This window comes from Triticum urartu, chromosome 1A (assembly GCF_056163025.1).
Source record: "Triticum urartu cultivar PI428250 chromosome 1A, HENAU_Tu73, whole genome shotgun sequence".
NCBI lineage: Eukaryota > Viridiplantae > Streptophyta > Magnoliopsida > Poales > Poaceae > Triticum > Triticum urartu.
Window position 1 is genome coordinate 22,437,604 of NC_141873.1, and position 18,046 is coordinate 22,455,649.

Here is an 18,046-nt window from a genome sequence, read left to right on the forward strand (position 1 = left end):
TGAGTGAGCGAGGGGAAAAACTGGAAACCACAGAAATTTTGTAACGTTCCAAGAAATGTACTACAAAACCTTCGACATTCAAAGTACCAATATTTATTTTTGTTATCACTATATTTAAAATAGTACTCCCTTTGTAAACTAATATAAGAACGTTTAGATCACTAAAATAGTGTTCTAAACGCTCTTATATTAGTTTACGGAGGGAGTACTAATTTAGGAAATGCAGAAATATGTCTGGCTATTATGTTTTTTTATGCTCTAGTGGAATGATAAAGAATTAGTTCGTCCGGTTAACACCATGAGTATTTTCCGTTGCACATTTTAAGTCCTTCGACATGAAGCTCCGTTACACGTTGCTTGTGCAAGATGTGTATATAAGCTAATGAAGAAGTTTTTTATTATACTTACTCAAATATCATGTGAATCAAGCTAAAAACAACATTCATGATATTTTACGGGAATTATTATTTTTTTAACTTTGAAAACAACAGGAGTCTCCTACTATTATATATTACTCAAAATAAAGTACTGGTTAATTACATGGCCAAGAAGCAAATAAAAAGAAAGCAACTATGATTTACAGAGATAGGTTTGGGATAAAGCTATCAAGAAAGGAGACCAATTCAGGATTAACTTTGAATTTGAGATTTTCCAAGTCAGCTTTGAGTGCTCTTTTTCAATCATACAGGGATGCATCAATCTTGTCAAAGTAGCATCTGTTCCTTTGTTTCCAAATGTTCCAGGCGGCCGGGACTTTGATTGCATTGAACAATGGGTGTGGCCATGAAGACTTCACTGCATCAAACATCTCCTGAAGCTCCAAGTTGGTATCCCATTGAATATGAAGGTGCACTCAAAGAATGGGTGTTTGTTCGTTTCCAGTGGGTGTTGCACAAAAGACAGGAGTGACTTCAATATCAAAATGTCTCCGGTGGAGCATGTCCCTTATGTTGACTCTGTCCATTAACATCAGCCAGGTGAACACTTTAAGTTTCATGATACACTTTGTCTTCCAGATCATTGTGATGTATGCGGGTGGCTGCAGTTCTCTGAAGAAGAAGTTGATGAATTTCTTGGGCCGAAACTGAACATCTCCCCAACAAGTAATCCATTCATCAGCCATCATTGGTTCCAAGTATAGATCATTCATATGATTCTGCAGATATGTTAATTCATGTAGCGCCTCGATTGATAGAGTGAGGTAAAAGTTTTTAGAAGCCCGTGGTCTGTCTTGGAATTGCACTATAGAAATATCCTCCTCCCTTGTGAAAGAGAACATGTGTGGCAGCTTGTTGGAAAGGGGTTCGTCATCGATCGGAATATCTTTCCATAGAAGAATTGTGTCGCCAGCTCTAGGGATGCAAGTTGTAACCCCTCTGTATATGTCCATCAACGAGAACATATCGTTCTGTATATCTTTCCATAAAAGAATTGTGTGAAAATTTCTTAAGCGCAACAACTAGATATTAATTTATAATAGAATTTTAGTTGGATCATCACTTTATATGTATACATCATTAATTTATCATTTTTTATCAATTTACATTGCAAGTGAATTGGACTACGATAAACACCCGATTGTGCCCGTGCTATCTTGTTTCTACATGTGAAATTTGACATGCATTATGTTTACATAATTCCAGCAAAATATTTTCGTGGCACGTGACAAGGCACCGACATTCCCATGCTATCTTATCTCTACATGTGAAATTAAACAGTCATTATGTTTATACAACTCAACAAAAATATTTCAAAAGCCCGTGGCAACGCATGGGCACTCTACTAGTAAAGCTAATTACACAGGCCTGGCTGAGGCCAGAACTAACGAAGCCAGGTCCGAATGCACCAAACAAGCTACCATGCCAGCAGTAGCCGACTGGTTTTGGAAGATTCTACGATTTCGCTCATTCCAAACATTCCAAGCAAAGTAGAGCGCAGTTGCAGCATGTGCTCGCTGGCCATGGAGAAAACTTTTCCACCAGGCCGCCGATGATCTGAAAGGTTGTGTGGGTGGCAGTTGGGCATCAGGTTGCAGGACAGCCAATTTGTGCCAAACTTCCTTGGCGAAGGGGCAATGGCAGACTAGGTGGGATGCCGATTCAATAGTTTGGTCACAGAGGGAGCATGTGTCATTATGATCACGTCCTCTCGCACGGAGCCTGTCAGCCGTGGGCAGGCGATTCAGAACCAGGAGCCAAGCAAAGAATTTAACTTTCCCCTCCACCTTTGTTTTCCAGATTGCATTAAGTTGGGGCTTCATGATGGATCCCGTGAACTGGGCATTGTAGGCCGAGGCAGCGGTGTAGTTGTTGTTGCTAGTCCATCTCCAGTCAATCTCATCAGGCTGGTCAGAGAGAGTGATTTGGTTGATCTGATGCCATAGGTCAATGAAGCTTAGCAAATCAGCAGTAGTGGAGAGCCTCTCGATGCCCTTCATCCAGCGGCCCTGGTGTAGTGCATTCTTGACAGTGTCATTCTTCCGTCTGGCCAGAGAGAAAAGGTTTGGTGCAATGTCTTTTGGCGCCGCTCCGTTCAACCACGCATTTTTCCAGAACAGTGCACATTTTCCGTCACCAAGTCTGATGGTTGTAGAGGCGTTGAAGAGCTGCAAATCAGTCTTGGAGCAGGGGAGTTGGATTCCAACCCATGGCCGAGAGGGTGACTTCCATGTGTACCAGGCCCACCTCAATCTGAGAGATCTACTATAAAGGGCAAGGTTTTTAATTCCAAGACCACCAAATTTCTTTGGGGAGCACACTTGGTTCCAGTTCACCGCACAGTGCCCACCACTTGCTTCCTCTTCTCCCTTCCACAGAAAATTCCTTCTTAGCTTGTCGATCCTCTTGATGATCCACTTTGAGGGGGCGAACATAGTCAGGTAGTAGGTTGTGATAGAAGTTAACACCGAGTTTATAAGTGTCAGCCGGCCCATTTTATTCATCAGCTTTCTTTTCCAACCTGCAAGCTTAGCAGCGATCTTGTCAATTAGGATTTGGAAGTCAATTCTTCTTGGTTTTCTAAGGCTCAGTGGGAGCCCGAGGTACTTGCAAGGAAAAGAGCTGATGTCCCCCTCAAAATCTGAAAGAACTTCCTCAACGACCTCTTCCTCACAAGCAATTGGGTATGCAGCAGATTTGTTGAAGTTGGTGCAGAGCCCTGAAACATTGCCAAAAGCAGCCAGAATTTCTTGGAGGGCAGCCACCTCCGTTTTGCTTGGGTTTAACAAGAGTGCGGCATCATTTGCGTACAGGCTGATCCTCACAGAGGCCGATCGGTGGCTGATGGGACTAAGAATGTGCTCCTCGGTGGCCTTCTCCAAAATTGTCTGAAGTGGGTCGATGGAAAGCTGGAAGAGAAGAGGTGCACTAGTAGAAAAAACCCCATTCGTCCCGGTTGGTAAGGGCCTTTTGTCCCGGTTTCTGAACCGGGACTAAAGGGTCGTTACTAATGCCCTAGCCCTTTAGTCCCGGTTCAGTCCAGAACTGGGACAGATGGGCCTCCACGTGGCCGGTGCGCCGAGCCTAGGCAGGAGGGCCTTTGGTCCCGGTTGATGGCACCAATCGGGACCAATAGGCATCCACGCGTCAGCATTTCAGGGGCTGGGGTTTTTGTTTTTGTTTTTTTTGAAGGGGGGGGGTTGGGGGTTTTGGAGGGTTAATTTAGGTGTTTCATATATTGTGTTAGCTAGCTAATTAATAGAGAGAAGTGTCCTCTCTTATGTCCGTGCTTGGTCGACGCTACGTACTATCCATACATATAGAGAGGACTAGACATGCTAGCTAGCTAGTAAGCAAACGAAGGAAACAGAAGATCGTCATGAACATATATGCATACAGAGAGAAGTGATATCGACCACCTCTCCTTCTCCAAGAGATTGGTCGAACAATAAGTTCTCGTATATCTATCCAACACTACCGGCTACATATATACAATAATTATCTCTTACAATATAATCTCCTAATTATATATGAACACAGGATCCACATAGTATTCTCCGTCTTCAGCGATCACGTGGTCAAGGAAGAATGCCGCCAATTCCTCTTGAATTGCTCGGATACGATCTGGTGGTAGGAGTTCATCCCGCATCCGAAAGATCTAATTTGAAGAAGGTGGTCAATACATATATATATGAATAAATGAAACTCAACACAAATGACGGTAATAAAATAAAATTGTGAATATTATTGCTTACGCACTTCATATTGTTCGTCAGAGTACCCCCGTTCACAGGTCATGTAGAGGATGGACTCGCAAATATAGTATCCACAGAAATCATTCCCTTGATCCTGCCAGAACCACTTTACAAGAAATAGAGGTCAATCAAACTGATAAGCAAGCATGCCAAATGGTATTGATGAAACTAGCGCTCGAATCACTAGGAGACGCGCGGAACATGCTACTATAGTACTTACTTTCGGATATCTAAATTGCAGCTTCTTCGGCAGTCCCGGAGCTTTTTTGGTGAATTTTCTCCAAACCCTGCCAGACAAAGAAAACAATTACTTGATATCAGGAAATGAACAAAGTTGCTGATATGGTGGATAATGATCGATTTAACTTACTTCTCGAGGATTTGAGTCATGTCTGCATACTCCTGGGGATCTTTTCGTCTCGAGTCTAAGACGGTTACTAGTCCCTCCTCTCTAACTCTCAGCGTCAAAGTATTACTCCCCCCAGACTCTCTGCAGGTTTTCATGTACCAATCATGCAATCTTCGCATCATCGTTGTTAGAGATCTTTCATCATTGACGAGAGGCTTCCCATACTCGTATCTGTGTACCGCCTCTACCTCCAAGAAATCATAATGTACATCGTCGGGCAGGTAATCTCCAAGATTCCTATAACCGGGCACCATCCTCGGATCATTAGCGACGATGTCGCTAGACACCTTGAGCGGGGGGTACGATTTGTTCGCTTGTTCGCCGAGCTGGGTAATTTGTTTCCCAGCTCGTCGTTCTTTTATCCTTTGATCACTGACAATACTTCTCGACCGCTCCGCTTCGACAAATGTCTTTCCAATAATGCGCTCATAGTTGCCTTTCGGCGGAGACTTTGGTGGTTTTGTCAGGGCAGCCAGAGTGCGCTTCGCTTTCACCGGATCTACATTCTCCTCCGGAGGTGGATGTCTCTCTGCTTTCGCCCCTTTAAAGAAGTCCTTCACTTCTTTTTGCACGATCTTCTTGTATTCTTCCACGGTCATCTCGTACGGTAACTTCTCTAGAGGCTTGAGAGGTGGACCGTATCTGTATTTCCTCCTGCTACCTCTTGAGCTTGCATTGGATTTCCCCGAAGAGGAAAGGATGATGCAGCAGAGTAGCGTAAGTATTTCCCTCAGTTTTTGAGAACCAAGGCATCAATCCAGTAGGAGGCCACGCTCAAGTCCCTCGTACCTGCACAAAACGATAGCTACTCGCAACCAACGCGATTAGGGGTTGTCAATCCCTTCACGGTCACTTACGAGAGTGAGATCTGATAGATATAATATTTTTGGTATTTTTGGTATAGAGATGCAAAGTGAAAAGTAAAAGGCAAAGTAAAAAAGCAAAGCAAGATTAAAGTGATGGAGATTGATATGATGAGAATAGACCCGGGGGCCATAGGTTTCACTAGTGGCTTCTCTCAAGAGCATAAGTATTCTACGGTGGGTGAACAAATTACTGTTGAGCAATTGACAGAATTGAGCATAGTTATGAGAATATCTAGGCATGATCATGTATATAGGCATCACGTCCGTGACAAGTTGACCGGAATGATTCTGCATCTACTACTATTACTCCACTCATCGAACGCTATCTAGCATGCATCTAGAGTATTAAGTTAAAAACAGAGTAACGCTTTAAGCAAGATGACATGATGTAGAGAGATAAATTCATGCAATATGAAATAAACCCCGTCTTGTTATCCTCAATGGCAACAATGCAATACGTGCCTTGCTGCCCCTTCTGTCACTGGGAAAGGACACCGCAAGATCGAACCCAAATCTAAGCACTTCTCCCATGGCAAGAACTACCAATCTAGTTGGCCAAACCAAACGGATAATTCGAAGAGACTTGCAAAGATAACCAATCATATATAAAAGAATTTAAACAAGATTCAAATATTATCCATAGATAGACTTGATCATAAACCCACAATTCATCAGTCTCAGCAAACACACCGCAAAAAGAAGATTACATCGAATAGATCTCCACAAGAGAGGGGGAGAACTTTCTATTGAGATCCAAAAAGAGAGAAGAAGCCATCTAGCTACTAACTATGGACCCGAAGGTCTGAGGTAAACTACTCACACTTCATCGGAGGGGCTATGATGATGTAGAAGCCCTCCGTGATGACGGCCCTCTCCGGCGGAGCTCCGGAACAGGCCCCAAGATGGGATCTCATGGATACAGAAAGTTGTGGCGGTGGAATTAGGTTTTTGGCTCCTGTTCTGATCGTTTGGGGTACGTAGGTATATATAGGAGGAAGGAGTACGTCGGTGGAGCACCGAGGGGCCCATGAGGCAGGGGGTGCGCCATAGGGCGGTGGGCGTGTTGGGGAACGTAGTAATTTCAAAAAAAATTACTACGCACACGCAAGATCATGGTGATGCATAACAACGAGAGGGGAGAGTGTGATCTACGTACCCTTGTAGACCGACAGCGGAAGCGTTAGCACAACGCGGTTGATGTAGTCGTACGTCTTCACGGCCCGACCGATCAAGCACCGAAACTACGGCACCTCCGAGTTCTAGCACATGTTCAGCTCGATGACGATCCCCGGACTCCGATCCAGCAAAGTGTCGGGGAAGAGTTCCGTTAGCACGACGACGTGGTGACGATCTTGATGTACTACCGTTGCAGGGCTTCGCCTAAGCACCGCTATAATATTATCGAGGATTATGGTGGAAGGGGGCACCACACACGGCTAAGAATATGATCACGTGGATCAACTTGTGTGTCTAGGGGTGCCCCCTGCCCCCGTATATAAAGGAGCAAGGGGAGGTGCGGTCGGCCAGGAGGAGGGCACGCCAGGAGGAGTCCTACTCCCACCGGGAGTAGGATTCCCCCCTTTCCTAGTTGGAATAGGATTTGGGAGGGGGAAAGAGGAGAGAGAGAAGGAAGGGGGGCGCCGCCCCCCTCTCCTTGTCCTATTCGGACTAGGGGGGAGGGGCGTGCGGCCCAGCCCTGGCCACCTCTCCTCTCTTCCACTAAAGCCCACTAAGGCCCATATACCTCCCGGGGGGTTCCGGTAACCTCCCGGTACTCCGGTAAAATCCCGATTTCACCCGGAACACTTCCGATATCCAAATATAGGCTTCCAATATATCAATCTTTATGTCTCGACCATTTCGAGACTCCTCGTCATGTCCGTGATCACATCCGGAACTCCGAACTAACTTCGGTACATCAAAACTCATAATATAACTGTCATCGAAACCTTAAGCGTGCGGACCCTACGGGTTCGAGAACAATGTAGACATGACCGAGACACTTCTCCGGTCAATAACCAATAGCGGAACCTGGATGCTCATATTGGCTCCTACCTACGAAAATCTTTATCGGTCAGACCGCATAACAACATACGTTGTTTCCTTTGTCATCGGTATGTTACTTGCCCGAGATTCAATCGTCGGTATCTCAATACCTAGTTCAATCTCGTTACCGGCAAGTCTCTTTACTCGTTTCGTAATACATCATCTTGCAACTAACTCATTAGTTGTAATGCTTGCAAGGCTTATGTGATGTGCATTACCGAGAGGGCCCAGAGATACCTCTCCGACAATCGGAGTGACAAATCCTAATCTCGAAATACGCCAACCCAACATTCACCTTTGGAGACACCTGTAGAGCTCCTTTATAATCACCTAGTTACGTTGTGACGTTTGGTAGCACACAAAGTGTTCCTCCGGTAAACGGGAGTTGCATAATCTCATAGTCATAGGAACATGTATAAGTCATGAAGAAAGCAATAGCAACATACTAAACGATCGGGTGCTAAGCTAATGGAATGGGTCATGTCAATCACATCATTCTCCTAATGATGTGATCCCATTAATCAAATGACAACACATGCCTATGGTTAGTAAACATAACCATCTTTGATTAACGAGCTAGTCAAGTAGAGGCATACTAGTGACGGTTGGTTTGTCTATGTATTCACACAAGTATTATGTTTCCGGATAATACAATTCTAGCATGAATAATAAACATTTATCATGATATAAGGAAATAAAATAATAACATTATTATTGCCTCTAGGGCATATTTCCTTCAGTCTCCCACTTGCACTAGAGTCAATAATCTAGATTACACAGTAATGATTCTAACACCCATGGAGCTTTGGTGCTGATTATGTTTTGCTCGTGGAAGAGGCTTAGTCAACGGGTCTGCTATATTCAGATCCGTATGTATCTTGCAAATCTCTATGTCTCCCCCCTGGACTAGATCACGGATGGAATTGAAGCGTCTCTTGATGTGCTTGGTTCTCTTGTGAAATCTGGATTCCTTTGCCAAGGCAATTGCACCAGTATTGTCACAAAAGATTTTCATTGGACCCGATGCACTAGGTATGACACCTAGATCGGATATGAACTCCTTCATCCAGACTCCTTCGTTTGCTGCTTCCGAAGCAGCTATGTACTCCGCTTCACATGTAGATCCCGCCACAATGCTTTGTTTAGAACTACACCAACTGACAGCTCCACCGTTTAATGTAAACACGTATCCGGTTTGCGATTTAGAATCGTCCGGATCAGTGTCAAAGCTTGCATCAACGTAACCATTTACGATGAGCTCTTTGTCACCTCCATATATGAGAAACATATCCTTAGTCCTTTTCAGGTATTTCAGGATGTTCTTGACCGCTGTCTAGTGATCCACTCCTGGATTACTTCGGTACCTCCCTGCTAGACTTAAAGCAAGACACACATCAGGTCTGGTACACAGCATTGCATACATGATAGAGCCTATGTCTGAATCATAGGGAACATCTTTCATTTTCTCTCTATCTTCTGCATTGGTCGGGGATTGAGTCTTACTCAATTTCACACCTTGTAACACAGGCAAGAATCCTTTCTTTGCTTGATCCATTTTGAACTTCTTCAAAATTTTGTCAAGGTATGTGCTTTGTGAAAGTCTAATTAAGCGTCTTGATCTATCTCTATAGATCTTAATTCCCAATATGTAAGCAGCTTCACCGAGGTCTTTCATTGAAAAACTTTTATTCAAGTATCCTTTTATGCTATCCAGAAATTCTATATCATTTCCGATTAGTAATATGTCATCTACATATAATATCAGAAATGCTACAGAGCTCCCACTCACTTTCTTGTAAATACAGCCTTCTCCAAAAGTCTGTATAAAACCAAATGCTTTGATCACACTATCAAAGATTTTATTCCAACTCTGAGAGGCTTGCACCAGTCCATAAATGGATCGCTGGAGCTTGCACACTTTGTTAGCTCCCTTTGGATCGACAAAACCTTCTGGCTGCATCATATACAACTCTTCTTGCAGAAATCCATTCAGGAATGCAGTTTTGACATCCATTTGCCAAATTTCATAATCATAAAATGCGGCAATTGCTAACATGATTCGGACAGACTTAAGCATCGCTACGGGTGAGAAGGTCTCATCGTAGTCAATCCCTTGAACTTGTCGAAAACCTTTTGCGACAAGTCGAGCTTTGTAGACAGTAATATTACCGTCAGCGTCAGTCTTCTTCTTGAAGATCCATTTATTCTCAATTGCTTGCCGATCATTGGGCAAGTCAACCAAAGTTCATACTTTGTTCTCATACATGGATCCCATCTCAGATTTCATGGCTTCAAGCCATTTTGCGGAATCTGGTCTCACCATCGCTTCTTCATAGTTCGTAGGTTCATCATGATCTAGTAGCATAACTTCCAGAACAGGATTACCGTACCACTCTGGCGCGGATCTTACTCTGGTTGATCTACAAGGTTCATTAGTATCTTGTTCTGAAGTTTCATGATCATTATCATTAGCTTCCTCACTAATTGGTGTAGGTGTCACAGAAACAGGTTTCTATGATGTACTACTTTCCAATAAGGGAGCGGGTACAGTTACCTCGTCAATTTCTACTTTCCGCCCACTCAATTCTTTCGAGAGAAACTCCTTCTCCAGAAAGTTTCCGAATTTAGCAACAAAAGTCTTGCCTTCGGATCTGTGATAGAAGGTGTATCCAATAGTTTCCTTTGGATATCCTATGAAGACACATTTCTCCAATTTGGGTTCAAGCTTATCAGGTTGAAGCTTTTTTACATAAGCATCGCAGCCCCAAACTTTCAGAAACGACAACTTTGGTTTCTTGCCAAACCACAGTTCATAAGGCGTCGTCTCAACGGATTTTGATGGTGCCCTATTTAACGTGAATGCGGCCGTCTCTAGAGCATATCCCCAAAACGATAGCGGTAAATCAGTAAGAGACATCATAGATCGCACCATATCTACTAAAGTACGATTACGACGTTCGGACACACCATTACGCTGTGGTGTTCCGGGTGGCGTGAGTTGCGAAACTATTCCACATTTTTTCAAATGTGCACCAAACTCGTAACTCAAATATTTTCCTCCACGATCAGATCGTAGGAATTTTATTTTCTTGTTATGATGATTTTCAACTTCACTCTGAAATTCTTTGAACTTTTCAAACGTTTCAGACTTATGTTTCATTAAGTAGATATACCCATATCTGCTTAAGTCATCTGTGAAGGTGAGAAAATAACAATATCCACCACGAGCCTCAACATTCATCGGACCACATACATCTGTATGTATGATTTCCAATAAATCTGTTGCTCTCTCCATAGTACCGGAGAACGGTGTTTTTGTCATCTTACCCATAAGGCACGGTTCGCAAGTATCAAGTGATTCATAATCAAGTGGTTCCAAAACCCATCAGTATGGAGTTTCTTCATGCGCTTTATACCGATATGACCCAAACGGCAGTGCCACAAATAAGTTGCACTATCATTATCAACTCTGCATCTTTTGGCTTCAACACTATGAATATGTGTGTCACTACTATCGAGATTTAATAAGAATAGACCACTCTTTAAGGGTGCATGACCATAAAAGATATTACTCATGTAAATAGAACAACCATTATTCTCAGATTTAAATGAATAACCGTCTCGCATCAAACAAGATCCAGATATAATGTTCATGCTTAACGCTGGCACCAAATAACAATTATTTAGGTCTAGTACTAATCCCGAAGGTAGATGTAGAGGTAGCGTGCCGACTGCGATCACATCGACTTTGGAACCATTTTCCACGCGCATCGTCACCTCGTCCTTACCCAATCTTCGCTTAATCCGTAGTCCCTATTTCGAGTTGCAAATATTAGCAACAGAACCAGTATCAAATACCCAGGTGCTACTGCGAGCATTAGTAAGGTACACATCAATAACATGTATATCACATATACCTTTGTTCACCTTGCCATCCTTCTTATCCGCCAAATACTTGGGGCAGTTCCGCTTCCAGTGACCAGTCTGCTTGCAGTAGAAGCACTCAGTTTCAGGCTTAGGTCCAGGTTTGGCTTTCTTCTCTTGAGTAGCAACTTGCTTGCTGTTCTTTTTGAAGTTCCCCTTCTTCTTCCCTTTGCCCTTTTTCTTGAAACTAGTGGTCTTGTTGACCATCAACACTTGATGCTCCTTCTTGATTTCTACCTCCGCAGCTTTCAGCATTGCGAAGAGCTCGGGAATAGTCTTATTCATCCCTTGCATATTATAGTTCATCACGAAGCTCTTGTAGCTTGGTGGCAGTGATTGGAGAATTCTGTCAATGACGCAATCATCTGGAAGATTAACTCCCAATTGAATCAAGTGATTATTATACCCAGACATTTTGAGTATATGCTCACTGACAGAACTGTTCTCCTCCATCTTGCAGCTATAGAACTTATTGGAGACTTCATATCTCTCAATCCGGGCATTTGCTTGAAATATTAACTTCAACTCTTAGAACATCTCATATGCTCCATGATGTTCAAAACGTTGTTGAAGTCCCGATTCTAAGCCGTAAAGCATGGCACACTGAACTATCGAGTAGTCATCAGCTTTGCTCTGCCAGACGTTCATAACATCTGGTGTTGCTCCAGCAGCAGGCCTGGCACCCAGCGGTGCTTCCAGGACGTAATTCTTCTATGCAGCAATGAGGATAATCCTCAAGTTACGGACCCAGTCCGTGTAATTGCTACCATCATTTTGCTTTCTCAAGGAACGCATTAAAATTCAACGGAACAACAGCACGGGCCATCTATCTACAATCAAACATAAACAAGCAAGATACTATCAGGTACTAAGTTCATGATAAATTTAGGTTCAATTAATCATATTACTTAAAGAACTCCCACTTAGATAGACATCCCTCTAATCCTCTAAGTGATTACATGATCCAAATCAACTAAACCATGTCCGATCATCACGTGAGATGGAGTAGTTTCATTGGTGAACATCACTATGTTGATCATATCTACTATATGATTCATGCTCGACCTTTTGGTCTCCGTGTTCCGAGGCCATATCTGTATATGCTTGGCTCGTCAAGTATAACCTGAGTATTCTGCGTGTGCAACTGTTTTGCACCCGTTGTATTTGAACGTAGAGCCTATCACACCCGATCATCACGTGGTGTCTCAGCACGAAGAACTTTCGCAATGGTGCATACTCAGGGAGAACACTTCTTGATAATTAGTGAGAGATCATCTTGTAATGCTACCGTCAATCAAAGCAAGATAAGATGCATAAAAGATAAACATCACATGCAATTAATATAAGTGATATGATATGGCCATCATCATCTTGTGCTTGTGATCTCCATCTTCGAAGCACCGTTGTGATCACCATTGTCACCGGCGCAACACCTTGCTCTCCATCATAGCATCGTTGTCGTCTCGCCGATCTTATGCTTCCACGACTATCGCTACCGCTTAGTGATAAAGTAAAGCATTATAGCGCGATTGCATTGTATACAATAAAGCGACAACCATATGGCTCCTGCCAGTTGCCGATAACTTGGTTACAAAACATGATCATCTCATACAATAAAATTTAGCATCATGTCTTGACCATATCACATCACAACATGCCCTGCAAAAATAAGTTAGACGTCCTCTACTTTGTTGTTGCAAGTTTTACGTGGCTGCTACGGGCTTAAGCAAGAATCAATCTTACCTACGCATCAAAACCACAATGATAGTTTGTCAAGTTGGTGCTGTTTTAACCTTCGCAAGGACCGGGCGTAGCCACACTCGGTTCAACTAAAGTTGGAGAAACTGTCACCCGCTAGCCACCTTTGTGCAAAGCACGTCGGGAGAACCGGTCTCGCGTAAGCGTACACGTAATGTCGATCCGGGCCGCTTCATCCAACAATACCGCCGAACCGAAGTATGACATGCTGGTAAGCAGTATGACTTATATCGCCCACAACTCACTTGTGTTCTACTCGTGCATATAACATCAACACATAAAACCTAGGCTCGGATGCCACTGTTGGGGAACGTAGTAATTTCAAAAAAAATCCTATGCACATGCAAGATCATGGTGATGCATAACAACGAGAGGGGAGAGTGTGATCTACGTACCCTTGTAGACCGACAGCGGAAGCGTTAGCACAACGCGGTTGATGTAGTCGTACGTCTTCACGGCCCGACCGATCAAGCACCGAAACTACGGCACCTCCGAGTTCTAGCACACGTTCACCTCGATGACGATCCCCGCACTCCGATCCAGTAAAGTGTCGGGGAAGAGTTCCGTCAGCACGACGGCGTGGTGACGATCTTGATGTACTACCGTTGCAGGGCTTCGCCTAAGCACCGCTATAATATTATCGAGGATTATGGTGGAAGGGGGCACCGCACATGGCTAAGAATATGATCACGTGGATCAACTTGTGTGTCTAGGGGTGCCCCCTGCCCCCGTATATAAAGGAGCAAGGGGAGGTGCGGCCGGCCAGGAGGAGGGCGCGCCAGGAGGAGTCCTACTCCCACCGGGAGTAGGATTCCCCCCTTTCCTAGTTGGAATAGGATTCGGGAGGGGGAAAGAGGAGAGAGAGAAGGAAGGGGGGCGCCGCCCCCCTCTCCTTGTCCTATTCGGACTAGGGGGGAGGGGCGGCCCTGGCCACCTCTCCTCTCTTCCACTAAAGCCCACTAAGGCCCATATACCTCCCGGGGGGTTCCAGTAACCTCCCGGTACTCCGGTAAAATCCCGATTTCACCCGGAACACTTCCGATATCCAAATATAGGCTTCCAATATATCAATATTTATGTCTCGACCATTTCGAGACTCCTCGTCATGTCCGTGATCACATCCGGGACTCCGAACTAACTTCGGTACATCAAAACTCATAAACTCATAATATAACTGTCATCGAAACCTTAAGCGTGCGGACCCTATGGGTTCGAGAACAATGTAGACATGACCGAGACACTTCTCCGGTCAATAACCAATAGCGGAACCTAGAGGCTCATATTGGCTCCTACATATTCTACGAAGATCTTTATCGGTCAGACCGCATAACAACATACGTTGTTCCCTTTGTCATTGGTATGTTACTTGCCCGAGATTCAATCGTCGGTATCTCAATACCTAGTTCAATCTCGTTACCGGCAAGTCTCTTTACTCGTTTCGTAATACATCATCTTGCAACTAACTCATTAGTTGTAATGCTTGCAAGGCTTATGTGATGTGCATTACCGAGAGGGCCCAGAGATACCTCTCCGACAATCGGAGTGACAAATCCTAATCTCAAAATACGCCAACCCAACATTCACCTTTGGAGACACCTGTAGAGCTCCTTTATAATCACCCAGTTACGTTGTGACGTTTGGTAGCACACAAAGTGTTCCTCCGGTAAACGGGAGTTGCATAATCTCATAGTCATAGGAACATGTATAAGTCATGAAGAAAGCAATAGCAACATACTAAACGATCGGGTGCTAAGCTAATGGAATGGGTCATGTCAATCACATCATTCTCCTAATGATGTGATCCCATTAATCAAATGACAACACATGTCTATGGTTAGGAAACATAACCATCTTCGATTAACGAGCTAGTCAAGTAGAGGCATACTAGTGACGTTTGGTTTGTCTATGTATTCACACAAGTATTATGTTTCCGGATAATACAATTCTAGCATGAATAATAACCATTTATCATGATATAAGGAAATAAAATAATAACATTATTATTGCCTCTAGGGCATATTTCCTTCAGGGCGCGCCCCCCACCCTCGTGACCGCCTCTTTGACTCCTTGGAGTAGGGTCCAAGTCTCCTGGATCACGTTCGGTGAGAAAATCACGTTCCCGAAGGTTTTATTCCGTTTGGACTCCGTTTGATGTTATGTTTCTCCGAAATATTGAAATAGGCAAAAACAGCAATTCTGGGCTGGGCCTCCGGTTAATAGGTTAATCCCAAAAATAATATAAAAGTGGAAAATAAAGCCCAATATAGTCCAAAACAGTAGATAATATAGCATGGAGCAATCAAAAATTATAGATACGTTGGAGACGTATCAGGCATCCCCAAGCTTAATTCATGCTCGTCCTCGAGTAGGTAAATGATAAAAAGAGAATTTTTGATGCGGAGTGCTACTTGGCATAATTTGAATGCAAATCTTCTTAATTGTGATATGAATATTCAGATTCGAAAGATTCAAGACAAAAGTTTATATTGACATAAAAATAATAATACTTCAGGCATACTAACAAAGCAATTATGTCTTCTCAAAATAACATGGCCAAAGAAAGTTATCCCTACAAAATCATATAGTCTGGCTATGCTCTATCTTCACCACACAAAGTATTTAAATCATGCACAACCCCGATGACAAGCCAAGCAATTGTTTCATACTCTAACTTTTTTAATCTTCACGCAATACATGAGCGTGAGCCATGGATATAGCACTATAGGTGGAATAGAATGGTGGTTGTGGAGAAGAAAAAAGGAGAAGATAGTCTCACATCAACTAGGCGTATCAACGGGCTATGGAGATGCCCATCAATAGATATCAATGTGAGTGAGTAGGGATTGCCATGCAACGGATGCACTAGAGCTATAAGTATATGAAAGCTCAAAAAGAAACTAAGTGGGTGTGCATCCAACTTGCTTGCTTATGAAGACCTAGGGCAATTTGAGGAAGCCCATCATTGGAATATACAAGCCAAGTTCTATAATGAAAGATTCCCACTAGTATATGAAAGTGACATAACGAGAGACTCTCTATTATGAAGATCATGGTGCTACTTTGAAGCACAAGTGTGGTAAAAGGATAGTAACATTGTCCCTTCTCTTTTTTTTATTTATATTTTTTTATTTGGGCATTTTCTCTTTTTTATGGCCTTTTTTCTTTCTCCTTTTTTTGGGCTTCTTTGGCCTCTTTTATTTATTTTTCGTCCAGAGTCTCATCCCAACTTATGGGGGAATCATAGTCTCCATCATTCTTTCCTCACTTGGGAAAATGCTCTAAAAATGATGATCATCACACTTTTATTTTTCTTACAACTCAACAATTACAACCCGATACTTAGAACAAAATATGACTCTATATGAATGCCTCCGGCGGTGTATCGGGATATGCAATATGACAATGATGGAGTGTGTCATAATAAACGGAACGGTGGAAAGTTGCATGGCAATATATCTCGGAATGGCTATGGAAATGCCATAATAGGTAGGTATGGTGGCTGTTTTGAGGAAGGTATATGGTGGGTGTATGATACCGGCGAAAGATGCGCGGTATTAGAGAGGCTAGCAAAGGTGGAAGGGTGAGAGTGCGTATAATCCATGGACTTAACATTAGTCATAAAGAACTCATATACTTATTGCAAAAATCTAGAAGTTATCAAAGCAAAGTATTACGCGCATGCTCCTAGGGGGATAGATTGATAGAAAAAGACCATCGCTCGTCCCCGAGCGCCACTCATAAGGAAGACAATCAATAAATAAATTATGCTCTGACTTCATCACATAACGGTTCACCATACGTGCATGCTACGGGAATCACAAACTTTACCACAAGTATTCTTTAAATTCACAACTACTCAACTAGCATGACTCTAATATTATCACCTCCATATCTCAAAACAATTATCATGCTTCAATCTTTTCTTAGTATTCAATGCACTCAAAAGAAAGTTTCACAAATCTTGAATATCAAGTATGTTATTATTAAGCAAATTACCATGCTATTAAGAGACTCAAAATAATTTAAGTGAAGCATGAGAGATCAATAGTTTGTTTAAAACAAATCCATCACCGTGCTCTAAAAGATCTAAGTGAAGCACATAGAACAAAATTATAACGCTCAAAAGATATAAGTGAAGCACATAGAGCAGAACTACTTAGCTCAAAAAGATATAAGTGAAGCACATAGAGCAAAACTACTTAGCTCAAAAAGATATAAGTGTAGGACATAGAGTATTCTATCAAATTCTAATTCATGTATGGCTCTCTCAAAATGTGTGTACAGCAAGGATGATTGTGGCACACTAAAACATAAAGACACAAATAATACAAGACGCTCCAAGCAAAACACATATCATGTTGGTGAATAAAAATATAGCTTCAAGTAAATTACCGATGGAAGTGGACGAAAGAGGGGATGCCTTCCGGGGCATCCCCAAGCTTTGACTTTTTGGTGTCCTTGGATTATCTTGGGGGTGCCATGGGCATCCCCAAGCTTAGGCTCTTGCCACTCCTTGTTCCATAATCCATCAAAAGAATTCACCCAAAACTTGAAAACTTCACAACACAAAACTCAATAGAAATCTCGTGAGCTCCGTTAGAGAAAGAAAACAAAAGACCACTTCAAGGTACTGTAATGAACTCATTCTTTATTTATATTGGTGTTAAACTTATTGTATTCCAACTTCTCTATGGATTATAAACTATTTTACTAGCCATAGATTCATTAAAATAAGCAAACAACACACGAAAAACAGAATCTGTCAAAAACAGAACAGTCTGTAGTAATCTGTAACTAACGCAAACTTCTGGAACCCCAAAAATTCTAAAATAATTTGCTGGACGTGAGGAA